We start from the raw sequence: 17,047 nt of genomic DNA on the forward strand, positions 1-17,047 counted from the left end.
GGTCTCCTGCCATTCCTCTTAAACATCAGCCTCAGGATCCTCTTTTGGACCTTTCCGTACATGAAAGCCACTCCCTAAGCACTACTTAATCGTCATACTTCCTTCCTTCGGTTGTTATGAGGATTAAATGAGAAAATCTACTGAAAGTGCTTTTCACAGTGCCAGATACATAGCAAGTACTCAGTGCATGGTCGCAATTATTATTAACCGTTCTATGATTTCCTTTGAGGTTAATGACATATTTCTCTACAATTCAGACCTTTTCTTGGAACACTAGACCTGAATAGCCAGCTCCCCTACTGGAGGTCACTTACGTGCAGGTGGACCTAGATTCGTAGAACCCACTCTGCTGAAAATAGATTGGATTTCTAGTCCCTGTTGTACACTATGAGTGGCTCTACCACCAATTAGGCCAGCTCCTTGGCTATTACCAGTTCCTCCTAAATATCTCTCAGATCCACCCGCAACAACCTCCTGCCTTAGTAATGACAAATATTAAATTTTGTCTGCATCATTACATCATTTCTCCTCTGCCAGGGCATTCTCCATTCTGTCCTCACAGCAGCTGGAGTGATCTTTGTGTGATGCAATTTGATCGTGTCATTTCCCTACTTTAAATCTTTTCTTGGGGCGCCTGGGTGGCGCAGTCAGTTAAGCGTCCGACTTCAGCCAGGTCACGATCTCGCAGTCCGGGAGTTCGAGCCCCGCGTCAGGCTCTGGGCTGATGGCTCAGAGCCTGGAGCCTGTTTCCGATTCTGTGTCTCCCTCTGTCTCTGACCCTCCCCCGTTCATGCTCTGTCTCTCTCTGTCCCAAAAATAAATAAACGTTGAAAAAAAAATTAAAAAAAAAATCTTTTCTTCATTCCCTAGAGACATCAGGAAAATCCAAATGCCGAGTATAGGGCGCTCTTTATCCTCTCCTTTCTCCCCCCCCCCCGCCCCCACTTTCCCATCACACATGCTAAGCCCTAGCTCTCTTGAACTACACCGAGTTTCTGTTGCCTTTGTGTCTTTGCACGCATTGCCTTTCTGGCTGGTACACAGCTCCCTCCTTCATTAGACTCCTGCAGCTTGTCCTTCAAGATTCCGCCTGGCTGTTCTCTTCTTGGAAGCCTTCACCAAGCCTCAGGCTGACTACAGAGTTTTTATCCTACAAGATTGCAATTTCTCTTCTCCACTGGGTGTGAATTCCTTGAGGGCAGTGGAATAAATCTTGAATCTTTGTGGCCATAAGAACACGGTAGGTGTTCGCCACATATTTGCCGAATATAGGAAGGGCCCAGAATTAGAATAAATGACTGGTTCTATAGCTTCATATCATCATCAAATTTTGGGGGAAAGTTATCTTTCGGAGCCTCAGTCTTCTCGTCCGTAAGGTGGGGACTAACGGTACCCCCTAATATTGTCAAGATTAAATGAAAAGTGAATGCAAGTCTTCTGTAAACTGTGTAGCACTGTACCTCAGTCATTGTTATAGTAAGTACAGACCCACCCTTCCCATACATGTACACATTTTCATACATGCACTTAATATGTACCTATTATATGCATCCGTGTGTCTGTGTTTGTGCACCTGCATGGTTACGTGGAAAAGCAGTTTCCAGACATACCTTTCTCTAGATCCCACCCTTTAAAGTCATGATGAATAATAGGAAGATGAATACTTTTGATAACTAGTCTAGGTTATAGATAAAACATTTTGCAGCAGGGGCGCCTGGGTGGCGCAGTCGGTTAAGCGTCCGACTTCAGCCAGGTCATGATCTCGCGGTCCGTGAGTTTGAGCCCCGCGTCAGGCTCTGGGCTGATGGCTCGGAGCCTGGAGCCTGTTTCCGATTCTGTGTCTCTCTCTCTCTCTGCCCCTCCCCTGTTCATGCTCTGTCTCTCTCTGTCCCAAAAATAAATAAACATTGAAAAAAAAATTAAAAAAAAAAAAACATTTTGCAGCAGTATTCTCCAAATAGCAGTCATTCTGTGATTTCATTATATCCAAACACACAAATACAAACTTAGTGCATATTTATAGAGCACTGAATGGGTAATAACAGCCCATTACTATTTTCACTATGCCTATTATTGTACCTTCCTACTAAAATAACACTGAAACACTTTCCCTCCAAAGGGAAAGGTTTTCTTTTCTTTTTTCTTTCTTTCTCTTTCTTTCTTTCTTTCTTTCTTTCTTTCTTTCTTTCTTTCTTTCTTTCTCTTTCTTCTTTCCTTCCTTCCTTCCTTCTTTCTTTTTCTTTTTTACATGGGTCACTTGGAGCAGTTATTGAAGGCATTGTTTCCCCCATTTTGCATGTGAACAAACCGAGGCACAGATTTGTTTCACAAAATGCCTCCTTTCCAATGTTGCAACCGAGTGGAGATCAGAACCCGAGGATGCCCTCTCTCCCGTCTTCTTTCTTTTTCCACGCGCCAGTGTAGGAAGTTTGCACAGAGTGATTGATACAAACGAGCCAGAGCTGACCAATGTGTAAACTGATCGGTGCTTATGTGTAACGCTTTGAATTGCCACAATTATTTCTGCACATTGGGCCTGCCTTAAATGTGGAATCCGCTATTCCAACATCAGTTCCCTTTTTTTTTTTTTTTTTAGTTCCCGGCAGGGTAATTGCCTCTCCTTCCGTAGCGCGCAGCTGCCAGCTGCCCGGCTGCCCTGGGAGCTTTGAAGTGGAAGGCGCACCACGGCTTTTCTAAACGCCGCTCATGCGCGCGCTGGAGAGGAGGGCGCTGGGTCATCCTCAACCTCATCCACCTCCCGATCCCGTTCTTCTTTAAAAAGCCAGGTGGCGCCAACTCTCAACCCCTGCTAGAGCTGGAGGATCTTCCAGCCGCGCGCAGGGGGGGAGGAGAGTTGGAAGAAGGGCACCACCTCAGGCCCGCTCTTTCGCTCTGCGCCCTCGGCTCTGCGGCAAGGGACACGTGCTTTTCTCTTCTTCCGCACCCCTCGCAGGATGACGGCAAGCCTAAAGGGAAACGAGGTGTCCTGTGTGCCACATGGAGCTCGGGGAACGGAAATAATTAAAGCCATGAGGTTTCCTGGCTCTACGCGGTGTTTACGGTGGGTTTTGATTTGGGGAAGGAGAGCGAGGAGAGGTTAAGGCCGGTTCCAATCTGCCAGCATCCTGTATCGGTCTGTGCAGCAGATGACGCGTGCGTCCGGGAGGGCTCGCGCCCCTCCGTGTGCGCGTAGCGGGGGGGGGGGGGGGGGGTGCAAGATCGTGTCTCTGGGTGTCGTGTGTGGTGGCCTACCTACTCCGAAGTAACAGAGTAGGTGCATGTTAATTTTTAAAAAAGTCGAAATCCTCCCAGCTGGGAAAGGAGGGCTCTAAGATTCCCTCGTATGACAGCGGAGGGTCTGAAGCTATTAAGGAAGGCACCCGTTTTAGTTTTCAAACCCCATTTTTATTCTTGCAATGTTTCCAGTCTTTGAACTACTGTCGTTTAACAGGAAGAAGGAAGAGACTCCATTATACAAGCATATCGACTTACTTGATCTAAACCAAACATCGCTGAACAAAAATGTTGGTTGAAGGCTAGCAAATAACTACTAATCTGGTAACGAGAATTTAGCCATACGCAAGTGCTGCTGTTGCAAATCATCACCAAATTCGAAGTCAAGATGAACTCAATAAAAGGTTTTTTTTTTTCCTCCTTTTCAATTCGCAGGAATACTAACAGTAGAGTTGGTATCATGGCCTATAGCAATTTTAAGATTTTAATTGAAATGACAGTAACATACATACAAACACACAGAACACTCAACAACATTAGTAATGATGACAGTGTGCTATTAATGCTGCTTTTTATATGGTGCTGGTGGTGTTTATTACAGTGTGCGCTTCAGAGCAGCGTTTCTCATACTGCAGGTTGCCAACCATTAGTGACTCATGAAATCAGCACTGTGGGATTTTGATCAGTATTTTTTTTTTAATTTTTTTTAACGTTTATTTATTATTGAGAGACAGAGCCTGAGCAATGGAAGAGCCAAGAGACCGGAGACACAGAATCCGAAGCAGGCTCCAGGCTCTGAGCTGTCAGCGCAGAGCCCAACGCGGGGCTCAAAGCCGCAAACCGAGAGATCATGACCTGAGCCAAAGTCAGACGCTTAACCGACTGAGCCACCCAGGCGCCCCTGGTCGGTACTTTTTTTTTTTTTTTTTAAGGAAATGGGAAAGACTAAAAAATATCAGAAGTATGTAAGAATAAATATTCTCTCATAAATCTTTTTCCCCCCATTTATGTGTTGTATGTATGTATTGGGTCACAATGTAACATGTATTTCTTATCGTGGACTACATTAAAAAGGAGCTTGAAAGTTGTGGTTTTTGAAAAATCCTTGTTGCTCTAGGCAGGTTCCCATCAGTACTATGCTTTTTGACTGAGGGGTGCAAAGCTAAAGCCCCTGCTGCCCCTGCTGATGCTCTACACTGAGCTAGAGTGGGTATTTATCACGCTTGCAGATTCCACACTGAGCATGACCCACAGTGCAAATAAGATTGGGGAGTGGGTGCTCAGTTTTTGTTTTTTTTAATTAAGACAATTTTTTTTTAATTTTATTTTATAAGTGATCTCTAAGCCCAACCGGTCTGGGACAACCGGCAGATCAAGAGTCACATGCTCTACCGACTAAGCCAGCCAGGCACCCCAGGTATCCACTTTTAAAACCTCAACGTAGTTCTTTCCTGATTGTGAAGACTATACCAGATAAGAGGTGGAGGCAGGCTTCAGGCCCCAAGGAGAAGATAGGCAGGAAAGGATCACGTGGAGCCCCAGGCCTCAGAGAGGAAGGGTAGCAGGAGGAAGGTTACCATAGGATCTTGAAGCAAAGACCTAAGCACAAGCCTGCTTATTCCAACTAGGTGTGGGAGGACGGTCCCGCTCTCCCAAAGGGTGGGGGGAGGGGTGGCTGGAGTCGTGTGTTTTGGAAAAGAGGCTCATCTTTTTTCCTTTAATTTTTTAAATGTTTTTATTTATTTTTGAGACAGAGAGAGACAGAGCATGAGCAGGGGAGGGGCAGAGAGAGAGGGAGACACAGAATCGGAAGCAGGCTCCAGGCTCCGAGCCATCAGCCCAGAGCCCGACGCGGGGCTCGAACTCACAGACCGTGAGATCATGACCTGAGCTGAAGTCAGACACCCAACCGACTGAGCCATCCAGGGTCCCCAAAGAGACTCATTATCTTAACAAGAGCAGGTAGAATAACCTTGAACCCTGAGAAGCAAGTTAGGAGCTCAGTGATTGATGTTGGGGGTAAGGAATGCTTTTGTCCCTCCTCCTCTCTGTCCCAGTGTTGCAGAGGAGCAGATACTACTATTACTGTTTTAGGGCCCTGATTAAACCATATTTACTAGAGGCCAGGTCATTTTGTGTTTAAAGGTAATGGCTCCCTTTGGCTCTTTCTCCTATTTCCTGGTAAGTGGGCCTATTGGGTACAGCCTGCCCTAAAGGATGGCAACCCTTAATTGGTTTAAGCCATTAAACCATTAAGCCCTTAATGTCAACCATTTAAGGGTTGACATCCCTGTCTCACTTCAAATACTAGGACTAGTTAGCTGAGCTGAGACTCCACTGAGACTCCACTTGGGTGTGGCCTTCCCTTTCTCTCTTCATCTGGTCATGGCTTTGGGTTCCTCCATCATGTGGTCAGCCACAGGGAGAAGAGATGTTGTTTTGGACTTTGGGAGAGATGGACCTACCACAGGCCCCATTTAGCTTGACTACAGCTCTGCGCTGAGATGTATGCTGTTTTCGCCCCTAGTAATCCTCCGGGCACTGTTTTCCATGTCTTGTTGTTCCAGAAACATCTAATTCCCTATAGCAGTTGTTCTCAAACTTTAGCGTGCATCAAGTTGCCTGGGGAGCTTTTTAAACCACAGTTTGCAGAGTTCCACACCTATTTTGGACTTACCAGGTGTGGGGTGGGGTTTGAGGATTTGCCTAACAAGTTCCCAAGCGATCCTGCTGCTGCTGTCCCAGGACCAACCTTGAGAACCGTTTTGCTCCATAAAATTCTGAGAAGGGTGTGGAATAGGAAGGTGACTTACGGGGAAAGATAAAAGCACTCCAGTCATCTTTGCAGCGAGGATTCAGGGTACAATCTAGGTTCAGAGAATGAAACGCAGTCACATAGGATCGAAAGGCAAAAAAGAGCACACTCCCTTCCTTTAGCTTTGTGGGTGCCTAAGAGGGCTCTGGAAGGCACGAGTATGGGCAGTGGCTGCATTCCAAGGTTCACTGTCTAGTCACCAGCTTTGTGGTGAGGGGGGCTCTGATGGCAGCCCCCGACTCTACTCCTCCAACCCTTCCACTTGATTAACTTCTTTAAATCCCTCTGAGTTTGAAAGATCTAGAGTGTCTTTTGTTTCCTGTGTTAAACCCTGACTGACCCAGGGAACAAAGCTATGTGGGTGCTTTGTACCTGAGGTCTGGATTAGTGTGGGCAGACGGTGGCAGAGACCCTGTGGGTGGTGAGATGACTGTCCTCAGCTGGGGGACATTTGGGAGTGGTGAGCCTGATCCCAGGGAACCTGCCTGCTATCAAGAGGGGAGTGTGCTGAACGGCTCTCATCTTGTTCTGCCTCTCTCACAACATAGCCTCACTTCTGCTGCTTCCTGTTCTGATTTTCACAGCAAAGCAGGAAAGACAGGAATTTTGGGAGAGTTCAGGCGAAAAATTTATACTAGGGCTCAGTGACTCTGTCCAGTCAATTTTGATGCTTGATGGTGTACTGTCCTGCACTGTGCTCTAACTTCTGGGCATTCACTCCATGATGAGGTTGTAACCTGTTGAAGGCAAGGTAATGAGTTTTCAGTTTCCGACCTGAGAGTAAATGCTGAGTTACTTGGGCAAATCTGCTTCACCCGGTGTGATCTGGGAGCTGAGTGGACACTGCAAATTTCTGCTGCAGCACAGAGAATGGGCCCGTCCCCTCTGTCCACCTTGCTGCCTAAAACCCCACCTTAGGGCCCTGAACCTGCAGATATTATTCAGGAGCTGATTCTGTGACTCATCAGTTCTTCCTGAGCAGAGACAAGAGCGAATATATATCACTTAACTAATTTCTATCCAGAAGGAGTTGATTGCTCTGGTAACTGTGTCATTGTTCACAAATGCATGGTACCTCTCTCTGCAGGAGGCACACACATCCCCACTCTGTGGCACACAGCTGTGGTCACGAGACTGGCCCTGGTCAATGAAGTAGGCGTGGAAATGACTGTCTTTGGTCCTCAGTCCCTCTAACCACATTCAGCAATGATGCAGATACATACATCTATCTAGTGGCTCCAGATAGAGGCGGGGGCCCCAGAGTAAAGAGTGTGGAGCAGGGCTATAGGAATCCAGAATGGACATGTTGCTAAAACTTCTGTTTTTATATTAATTCTGTACTGGTTAATTTACTTCCGTGAAGGGGTTGAGATTCTAGAGGCCTAGTGAATCACACCTCTCATCCTAGCCTGAGTTTGGTCCCAAAGGCCTGGACTGGGCATGCCCAGGTCCTTCTTCCAAATGTACCAATCAAGTTGCCCCTCCACGTTCACAGGGGCGAGAGGGGGGCAGGGCATTACTCCAAAGGAGGTCCTACTCTCAGAAAACTTTAGGCAAGGGAAACAGAGGTTTCAGAAGAGACTTTGTAGAATTATATTGCTCTATGCATCTAAAAGATTTTGTCAGAAATAGAAATACTAGGAGGGGCCATAAATATGTTAACTTTTGTCTCATTTTTATTCTTGCATCTATGAAGGCCTGGGGGAGACATTCATGTGACAGATCAAGGCATTGAAATAAAAGTTTAGGCAATGGTAATCCTAATGGTTATTAAATAAAGGTAACGCATTAGCACATAGCTGCAATCGGGAAGTTACTCTATAGTAAATGAGACCCAAGGCCTGAACGTTAATATGGCGGACTTTCTGCCAAGACGTGCCTCGCTCCAAGGGCCTGGCCCACTGTTAATTGATGGCCTGTAGCTCCCAGCACAGTGCTCTGCTCTGGCTGCTGGGCCTGAGGGACAAGGGGTTGTTTTGAAACCCAGTTTCTTAATGAAGCAGATCCCAGCCCTGAAATGTGCAAGAAAATAATCTGAAAGTGTGATGAAAAACTGGTCTATTGAAAAGTCAGTGACCTTTCCAGTGTTGATTTTAAGATAATAGATTTGTTTTATTTGACACTTTGGTAAATGATACAATAAAACATAAAAAGGTCAAAGAAATTATCCAGTGTGTTTCATGTCCTGCAGCCTGGCGTATCTACACTATATGCTTGCAAATAACAATTATTATTAGCGAAATTTTGTTGCAAATTTTGGCATGGACTGTTTTGGAGTGCCAGACTTTTAGGCGCAATCACAGAATTGGCAAGATTTGAGGGATTTTTTTTTTTTTTTTTTACTGATTTAATAGCATTTTTCTTTATTGTCTCCATAATCACCTGCTTTATGAACTGTGGCAAGAGCTGATGTTGCAACTGGTTAATTTTCTTAGAACCCAAATGCATTTATATTTTTCCATCTTTTGATTTCCATCATTTCTGGGAATTGTTAGTCGATGGAATAAAAAGAGACTACATTATAAACAATTCAAAACACCAAAAACAAAATTCCTTGGACCTTTTACGGATACCACACATGCAAATAAATGTGGCTTTGCATTCCAATGGCATTCGAGTGGGGATTACATTTTCCTCATTAACCTCTTTGTTAACCAAACAGTATTGCTTTTCAAGCCTGTTTTATAGAAATCAAGTTTGACATTTTAAATTGATTCACACTGACTCCATTCAAGTGAAGAGGTAGAATGTCTTCTTTTGATCCTGGTCATTTGGGCAATCCTGGTTGGATTGTACCCAAGTCGCCTACTGGTTTAGGATGAAACCGGGAGATTGGATTGCTTGCAAAACCAAAACATGAGAGGTACTAAGTGTGCTTTGTGCTGCATTTCCAAGGAAAGAGGGAGAAGAAGCAAGAGTGATGTGCACCTGAGATCTGAACGTGCCCGCTTTCCTATGGCAAACGGTTTCTAAAAAGAACGTACTTGTTTTTAATCGAAAGAATACTCGATCTGTTTTCCATCAGTCATAACCAGTAATTCCTCTGCTAATATGTGGACCTTAATGTGAAGCAGTGGGAATCTTCTCTTTTCTCGAGGAGAGCCGACAGAGTTGCTCAGGACGATTGCACAACTTTTGTAGGAGCAGGAATGTAACTTGAGTATTTTTAAAGCTTCTGTAAACACTCCTGCACGAAGCTGCACTTTTTGCAGTGTGTATTGTTTTCGGTGTTGGTATTTGGCAGCGGATGAGGAAATATTTGTGTGTTTATAGGTCTGTCCAGCTAAGTAAGATGAAAAGAGACCTTAAAGTAACTCTCAGCCTGGGTTAAACCTACCAATTTTGGGAAACCCCGTATCGGTTGTGTTCGCTGTGCCCTTCGCTCCGTCTTGTTTTGGCAGACGTTCTCTTTCATTCCGCCATCGTCTCAGGCATTGTTTTTAAACTCCCGTAATCCCAAAGCAAGATGGCATGAATTAGAGTCGGGGAGAGGACCAACACTAGTTTTCTAAGTGTCCACGGTTTCAAAGCACGCCCTTTCGTGTCACTCGACACCATTTTCTGCATGTGCTTTCTTTAGAACGTGGAGAAACACGTTATCGAGAGTTTGTCCGATGAAAGCGAATTGCCAGACATTTGCAAAACTGAATTATTGACAGCATGCGTGTGATTCCGCGAGGGCCTGCTTGATTGAAAGCAGCCGCAGTGTTTCAACATGAGAATGTGGTGTATCCTTTCTGTTGTCTCTCTGTTTCTAGATTGCTATAGAGCACACCTCTGGACCTCCGCCGTCCCCAGATAGCAGTTTCTACACGGCTAACTCAGAACAGACCAGAGCTAGCGCTTTGGGACACTGGATGCCTCTCATGCCCCAAGCGAACATTCGGGACAGTCGCATCCTCGCGTTCTCCCAGGGGCGTCTCTAATTCCCAGGAGGCTGAATGCCTGCAGTGCCGGACGCGGCCTACCCACCAAGCTGCACAAGCGCGCCCGTCGGCTCCCAGCTTGGGCTGTGGTTGCTGAGACACAGCCCTGCCTCAGTAGGCCCTTTGAAGAGATGCGTATTCAAGTCCTGCAGCTTCGGGGTTGATGTGTCCCTCACCCTCAGAGGCCCCACTTTGGCTGACATTCAGCCTACCTCTGCGAACGACCCCTAAAATCGGCTCTGCCGCTAACCAGAAGCAAGGCCGTTTCTATGGTGAAAGAACCATCGCCTCACGGAAAATTGCCTTTGCAATTTTGCAAAATTGCATTTTGCATTGATAATAACTACCAATGAGAGTTTAAGATTTTTTTCAGAAGCCCAAATGTGTGGTGCGTGTGATGTGTGGTAAGAGTTTCGAAGATCGAATATATTTGACATCTCAATTGCCTTTTGACGAGTGGAGAATGGGCATCCTGAAAACTGACCAAAGAAGGAGAAACCATTTGGCTTCATTTTCTCATTTTAAATATACTTCCTTTGTCAAATGACTCCCTTAACTAATAAGGGAAACCATCGAGGGCAATGTAGTTCATCTTTATTTGGAATTTCAGAAAAGCTAATGTCCCTAATGTCTTCTGAACTTTTCAAAGGACCTTTTGCTGTCTAGTTTTGTCTTTTTTTTTTTTAATTTTAATTTTTATTCATTTTATGTGTTTTTTTTTAAGAGAGTGTGTGTGCAAGATGGGGGGAGGGGCAGAAATTGAGAGAGAGAGAGAGAGAGAGAGAGAGAGAGAGAGAATCCCAAGCAAGGTCCTCACACAGTGCAGGGTCCCAGCTTGGGGCTGGATCTCACTACTGTAAGATCATGACCTGAGCTGAAATCAAGAGTCAGGCGCTCAACCGACTGAGCCACCCAGGCGCCCGTGGCCTCATCTTGGTTAAAGATGTTAGAGCTGTGTTGAGGTTGATATCAACAATCAGAAAGTAATATCATGGTTCTGGTTGTCATTATCCTGTTTAGACACGCTAGAACTAGATTGCCTGTGTTAAAACTTAATGGACTAGAGAAGCATCCAGAATCTTAATGATGGGGGCTTCCACTCTCCAGGCATCTGCCAGATGTCTCAATTTCTAAACTCACAACATCTGATAAATCCATGATTTGCCTCACTCAGTGTTCTCAGCCCTGGCTGCACATTAGAATAATCCCAGAATTAAAATTGTTTTTTTTGATAGGGAGGCTCCACCCATTCTAATTTAGTTAAAGCAGAATTTCTCAGGGTAGGTCCCCAGACTTCTTTTTTAAGTACCCCCAAATGATCTGAACGTGCAGCCCGGTTGAGAATCACTAACCTGCACGATAATTTCATCTTTCAGAAGGCAGAGGAAGTGATGAGGATTAACACCCTGCTTCTAATTCTGGCCGACTCAGAGGCCCTGTGTGGAAAATCAGAAGTGACAGGAATCCTGGAAGAGGGCCACCTGGCCATCAGAAAATTCCAGAGGGATGTGGTCACTGCCAGACACACACTCGGTTAGTGGGAGTTTTAAAATATCTCAGGAAATTATAAAAGCGGGACTTTGATCCCCACGTCCCACCGCCCTCCCATCTGAGATTCCAAAAAGAACAGGGGAGAGTCCTCAAAATAAAATTCGGATGCTACTATTGTAAATGGTCATAGACGGTGGGCGGGGTTGGGGGGAGGGGGAGGAAGAAGAAGAAAAGAAAAAGGAAAAGGAAGGAGGTAGCCAGAAAGATTTAGCGTGTTCCTGCAGGAAGGTGTCTGCTGAAAGCGGATGTATTTTTAGACGGTATATGTAAACTGTGAAAGATGATCTAGAAAAACAAGCATGGGTATAAAAACTCTGTCACGAATATGTGAGAAAGGAAAAGAGTCGGAAAGATTAAATCCAGAAGGAGGCTAACATCCTAGATGACGAAGAGGGCTGTTTGAAACAAATGCAGGAACGTGTAGAATCCCTGCAGGGCTGTGATCGCTTCAGGTGGAGGTTGTGTCAATGGTGAAAATACAAGGTGGCCACACCCTCAGACGCCATTTTATTCTTTAGATGAGAAAGCGTGGGAGGAAGTTTGGTAAGAAGGAATTGAAAAATAAGATCACTGAGCAAATGCTAGCTGTCCTAAATAAGCTCAAGCACTGGAAATAACAGACCACAACATTAGTAGAATTTTCAAATGAAATTGCTTTAATCTTTAAAAACTAGGGAGAATGAAAGAGGAACCGTGAACTATAGACTCAAAGACCTGCTGGTTCTTCAGTTCAAAAATTCTAGAATTTACTTTTAAATGCAGTTTGAATGTAAGATTTGCCAAGTTAAATCCTACCTGTGACATAGTTCATGAAGAGACTGGAGACAGGAAACATAAAAATTTATTTGTTTGTTTGTTTGTTTGTTTAGTCATCTTTACACCCATTGTGGGGCTCGAACTCACGACCCCAAGAATAAGAGTCCCATGTTTTTCCAACTGACCCAGCCAGGTGCCCCAGGAATCATTAAATTTTACATAATGCAAATTCAGAAGTTTACAACCTTTGAGAATTAGATAAATGCACTTTAGAAATGGTTAGATAGTATAGTATAACACACTATCCCAAAACTTAACGGCTTAAAACAGCTACTGTTCATTTGTTCAGACACAATTCGTTTCTGTGTCCATCTGGGTGGTTCTGCTGGTTTTGTCCGGGATCACTCAGGTAGCTTCGGTCACGTATGGCTTAACTCAGGATAGACGGTCCCAGATTGCCTTAGTCACGCGTTTGGCGGTTGTTGCTGGCTGTCAGCTGAACCACGTGTCTCCAGCAGGAGAGCAGGCTCTGATTTGCATAGTAAGGGCAGCATTGCAAGACAACCCAAGCAGAAGCTGCAAGATCAAGGCTCCGAAGTCACATAACATCACTTCTGTGATGGTCAGAGCGAGTCACGGGGCCTCCTAAGATCAGTGGTCAGGGAAATAGAAAATACCTTTGAGTGAGAGGTGCCGAAACTCATATACCCAGCCTACCATACCCCTCAGAAAAATGCTTCTATACTAATGCTTCTCCATGCTTCTATACATCAATATTTTAGTTTCAGGGGATCCATGGATCCTTCCAATCCAAGTTAAGAGCCTTTATTCTAACCATGGCATATTTAAATGAGGGAATTAAAGCCCAAGAAGATTAAAGAGTTGCACAAAGTCAAGCAGATATTTATGTAGTATACAAGCGTTTGAGTGTGCCTACCGTGGATGTCTTATAACTACCGGTCCTGTGCCATTTTCATTATACCCAATCGACAATCACTTTATTATTACAGGAAATGGATTTTAGCAATTTTATAAATCACCATTTGATTACCAGATCAGGATAATTTAAGTCAAATGTATGTAGGAAAATATAAGTATTTAATTGAATTAGCATACTCTATACATACATCCAGATAGGAAAGTGGGCTGGTGAAAATATCTGTGAGGACCAAATTATGTAATTAATGTACAAACAGGCACAATTATGTACAAATTATGGGCATTTCCTGAAGTCTGACTCTCTTTTTACTGGTAGGTAGTCTATGCTTCAACTAACTCATCCTGAAAAGTTGATACTTTGTGATGAGCAAGATCGTTTTCACTTTCAAACCATCTACTTAAAAGTCGTTCGTTAAGAAGAACAGCAAATAATCAATTATATTGATTGTAACTTACATAAAAACCAGGCACTATTGCCATTTCAAGTTTCTGGGTTTTTTCCTCATGAGATAAAGATAATTAAAGGGAAGGTGATGTGGTTTAGTTTAAATTGTTGCCTTTTTGTTATTGTTCTTGCCAGTAGATGACTTTTCATGTGAGGGCCACAGGTTCTAGTTAAAATTTTTTTTAAGTGATTAATATTTATATATTCATTTACTTTATTTTAATTTTATTTTTTGTTTGTTCCTTTTTTATTTATTTTTTTAAGTAGGCTCCTTGCACAACATGGGGCTTTAACTCATGACCCTGAGATCAAGAATAGCATGTTCTATCAACTGAGTCAGCTGGGCACCCCCACTTCATTATTATTATTATTATTATTGGTAAATTTGGCAGGTGTATCTGATCCACAGATGGGGAGAAACTAGTTTGAAACATCCAATTTTCAGATTAATAAAAGTAAGTTTTATAATAAAAAAAGTTTTATTAATAAAAGTAAGTTTTTCTTTTTATCATAAGAATGTTCAAACATGCAGAGAAATAGGAGTGCCTGGGTGGCTCAGTCAATTAAGCATCTGAATTCGGCCCAGGTCATGATCCCACATTTCGTGAGTTCGAGCCCCGCGTCAGGCTCTGTGCCTACAGCTTGGAGCCTGGAGCCTACTTCAGATTCTGTGTCTCCCTCTCTCTCTCTGCACCTCCCCAGCTCATGCTCACACTCTGTCAAAAATAAATAAACTTTAAAAAATTTAAAAAAAATGCAGAGAAATAGAAAAAAAAATAGTACAATAGATACCCATGACCCAATATAATCAATAGTTATCATTGTGCTATCTCTGCCTCATATGTTTTGTTGTTGTTGGACCATTTTAAAGTTAATCACCCCCAAGAACTTAGGTATACATCTGCGAAAAAATGAGCACATCCTTTTACATAACCAAATTATAATTTATCCCACTTAATAAGTTAATACTAATTCCCTAGTATCATGTAATACCCAGTCCATATTTAAATTATAAGATTGACTGGAGTTAGAATTAAAAAAAATTATAATGTTGGTTTTATAGATTTTTTTTCCCAATTTAGAATCCAGTTGAATAGCACATACAACAATTATGTCTTCAGTCTTTTTATTTTTATTTATTTATTTATTTTTAATTTTTATTTGAGAGAGAGAGAGAGCTCAAGTGGGGAGAGGGGCAGAGGGAGAGAGGGAAAGAATCGCAAGCAGGCTCCACACTCAGTGTGGAGCCTGGCACAGGGCTCGATCCCACGACCCTGGGATCATGACCTGAGCCTAAATCAAGAGTTGGATGTTAAACTGACTGAGCTGCCCAGGTGCCCCTTTAGTCTTTTAAAATCTAGAATGTCATACATACACAGTTTCCATATGCCATGTTGGCTTTTTGAAGAGTTGAGGCCAATTGTCTTCTAGAACATCCAGTTCTGGACTTTTGATTCTTTTTTTCTTTTCCTTTTTTTTTTTTTCTTTTTCTTTCTTTTTTTTCTTTTCTTTTTTTTTTTGTTACAGTTTAGTTATTTATTTTTGTTTTTTTAAAATTTTTAAATGTTTTATTTATTTTTTTAATGTTTATTTATTTTTGAGACAGAGAGAGACAGAGCATGAACGGGGGAAGATCAGAGAGAGAGGGAGACACAGAATCTGAAGCAGGCTCCAGGCTCTGAGCTGTCAGCACAGAGCCCCATGTGGGGCTCGAACTCACGGACCGTGAGATCATGACATGAGCCGGAGTTGGATGCTTAACCGATGGAGCCACCCAGGGGCCCTAGTTATTTATTTTGAGAGAGAGTGCAAGGGGAGAAGGGCAGAGAGAGGGAGAGAGAGAATCCCAGGCAGGCTCCACACCGTCAGCACAGAGCCCCACACAGGGCTCAAACTGACAAACTGTGAGATCATGACCTGAGCTGAAATCAAGAGTCAGATTCTTAACCAACTGAGCCACCCAGGGCCCCCAATTCTTTTTTCATGGAGCTTAAACCTACTCCTCTATCTTCTGTCTGTCCCTTGGATCTAGTCTTGATGAGATTTAGGGTATACATTTTGAAGAAGAAGTGAGACTATCTGCTTCATATTGTGTGAGATCAGCAGCACATTAAGCCTTGCTGCCCCACTGCTGTTGACACCCAGTTTGATCCTTGAGTTAATGTGATGGCAAACATGGCTCTTTTCACTAATAAGATGCATTTTCCCTTCGTCAGTTAGTAGATCAATCAGGGGGGTGGTGTTTTGGCACCATGAAAAATTCAGCTCCCTAAAGTCAGGTGTTTTTTCAAAAACAACTCGTTGTGCTTTGGTTTTATAAAGTATTATATTCAGCTTTCCAAAGCTTTCATCTAGCTGGGTCTCTTCAACCTAAAATTATGAAAACAGACCAATGTCTGTATTAATCAGTTAGGTAATAATTCATTCTCTGCTCACATCTTTGTCATTCGGGGTACCATTTTGGTCTACAAGAGTCATGCACATCTGGGCTAGTAAATTGGGTATTGGAGGGTTCCCAGAGCCATGTGTCGGTAGTTCTTTTATTCACTCATTTTATTGTACGATTACTACATGCCCCAGTTCAGAAATGGAGCTATGTAGAGGGTTATGGAAGTGAATGTCGTATTGCGATGAACAATGAAATGTAATCCCAGCAGCACCCGCTGTACGAAGAAACCAAGCACCGACAGGAGGTATGATGGCCACTAGACTCTTACCATGAACTAACTGTGCCACACGTTGAAATTGAAACGTGGGTCCCTCGGAGTAACTCCTTTGAGTAACTCCTTTGTTTCTTTTTTCCAAAAGGTCAGAAGACATGAGTGAAAAAATACCAGCAACCAAACATGGTGGTATCAAGCCTAATTAGGAATAAAAAAAACCACATTTCTAAAATCTGTGTCTGTTCGTTTTCTTTATTTCGTTAGTTTCGTTTCACCCTCATCTGTGATTCATTTGCCTTTCGTCATCTTCCACAATGGCTTCTGTAAGAATATCGGTCTTGAAACATACGACGTGGCTCGCACCCACTTCAAACATTGCTTAAAATGTCATTTATTATTTTGTGCTGTGGCCTCACTAAAAGCCAACGTTACCGAGACTGCAGAGCACATACTTCAATTCCCAGGGTAAGATGGGAAAGAGAGAGCAAGAGCAAGCCAGAGGGAGCGTTAAAACCATGAGATGCTCCGCGGCAGACACGTGAGGAAAATAAGAAAATTCAGAAGTCTTACAGCCAGCTATTCTCTAGACACAAGAAAACTGGAAACTGCCCAAACCTGGGCTCAGTAGAGGACAGAAGTGTGTTGAAGGCCAGGAGTGGTATTTTTTCCAGCAAGAGGTTACTTACTTAAGGACCTCATTCCCAGGATTACAAAGATT

The 17,047-nt window shown here is 43.4% G+C and overlaps 1 long non-coding RNA gene across 2 annotated transcripts; it reads left to right on the forward strand.

Annotated features, from left to right (window-relative positions):
• The first annotated feature begins 1,846 nt into the window (after positions 1–1,846).
• Positions 1,847–16,561, forward strand: LOC123384873. Of its 2 annotated transcripts, none has more exons than XR_006596581.1 (3): positions 1,847–3,061; positions 9,808–11,508; positions 16,475–16,561. It is a non-coding gene; the product is annotated as an uncharacterized LOC123384873 (long non-coding RNA). The 2 variants fall into 2 exon arrangements; XR_006596582.1 differs by lacking the exon at positions 1,847–3,061 and adding an exon at positions 4,143–4,651.
• The last annotated feature ends 486 nt before the right edge of the window (positions 16,562–17,047 follow it).

This window comes from Felis catus, chromosome B1, assembly GCF_018350175.1.
Source record: "Felis catus isolate Fca126 chromosome B1, F.catus_Fca126_mat1.0, whole genome shotgun sequence".
In the NCBI taxonomy this organism is placed as follows: domain Eukaryota; kingdom Metazoa; phylum Chordata; class Mammalia; order Carnivora; family Felidae; genus Felis; species Felis catus.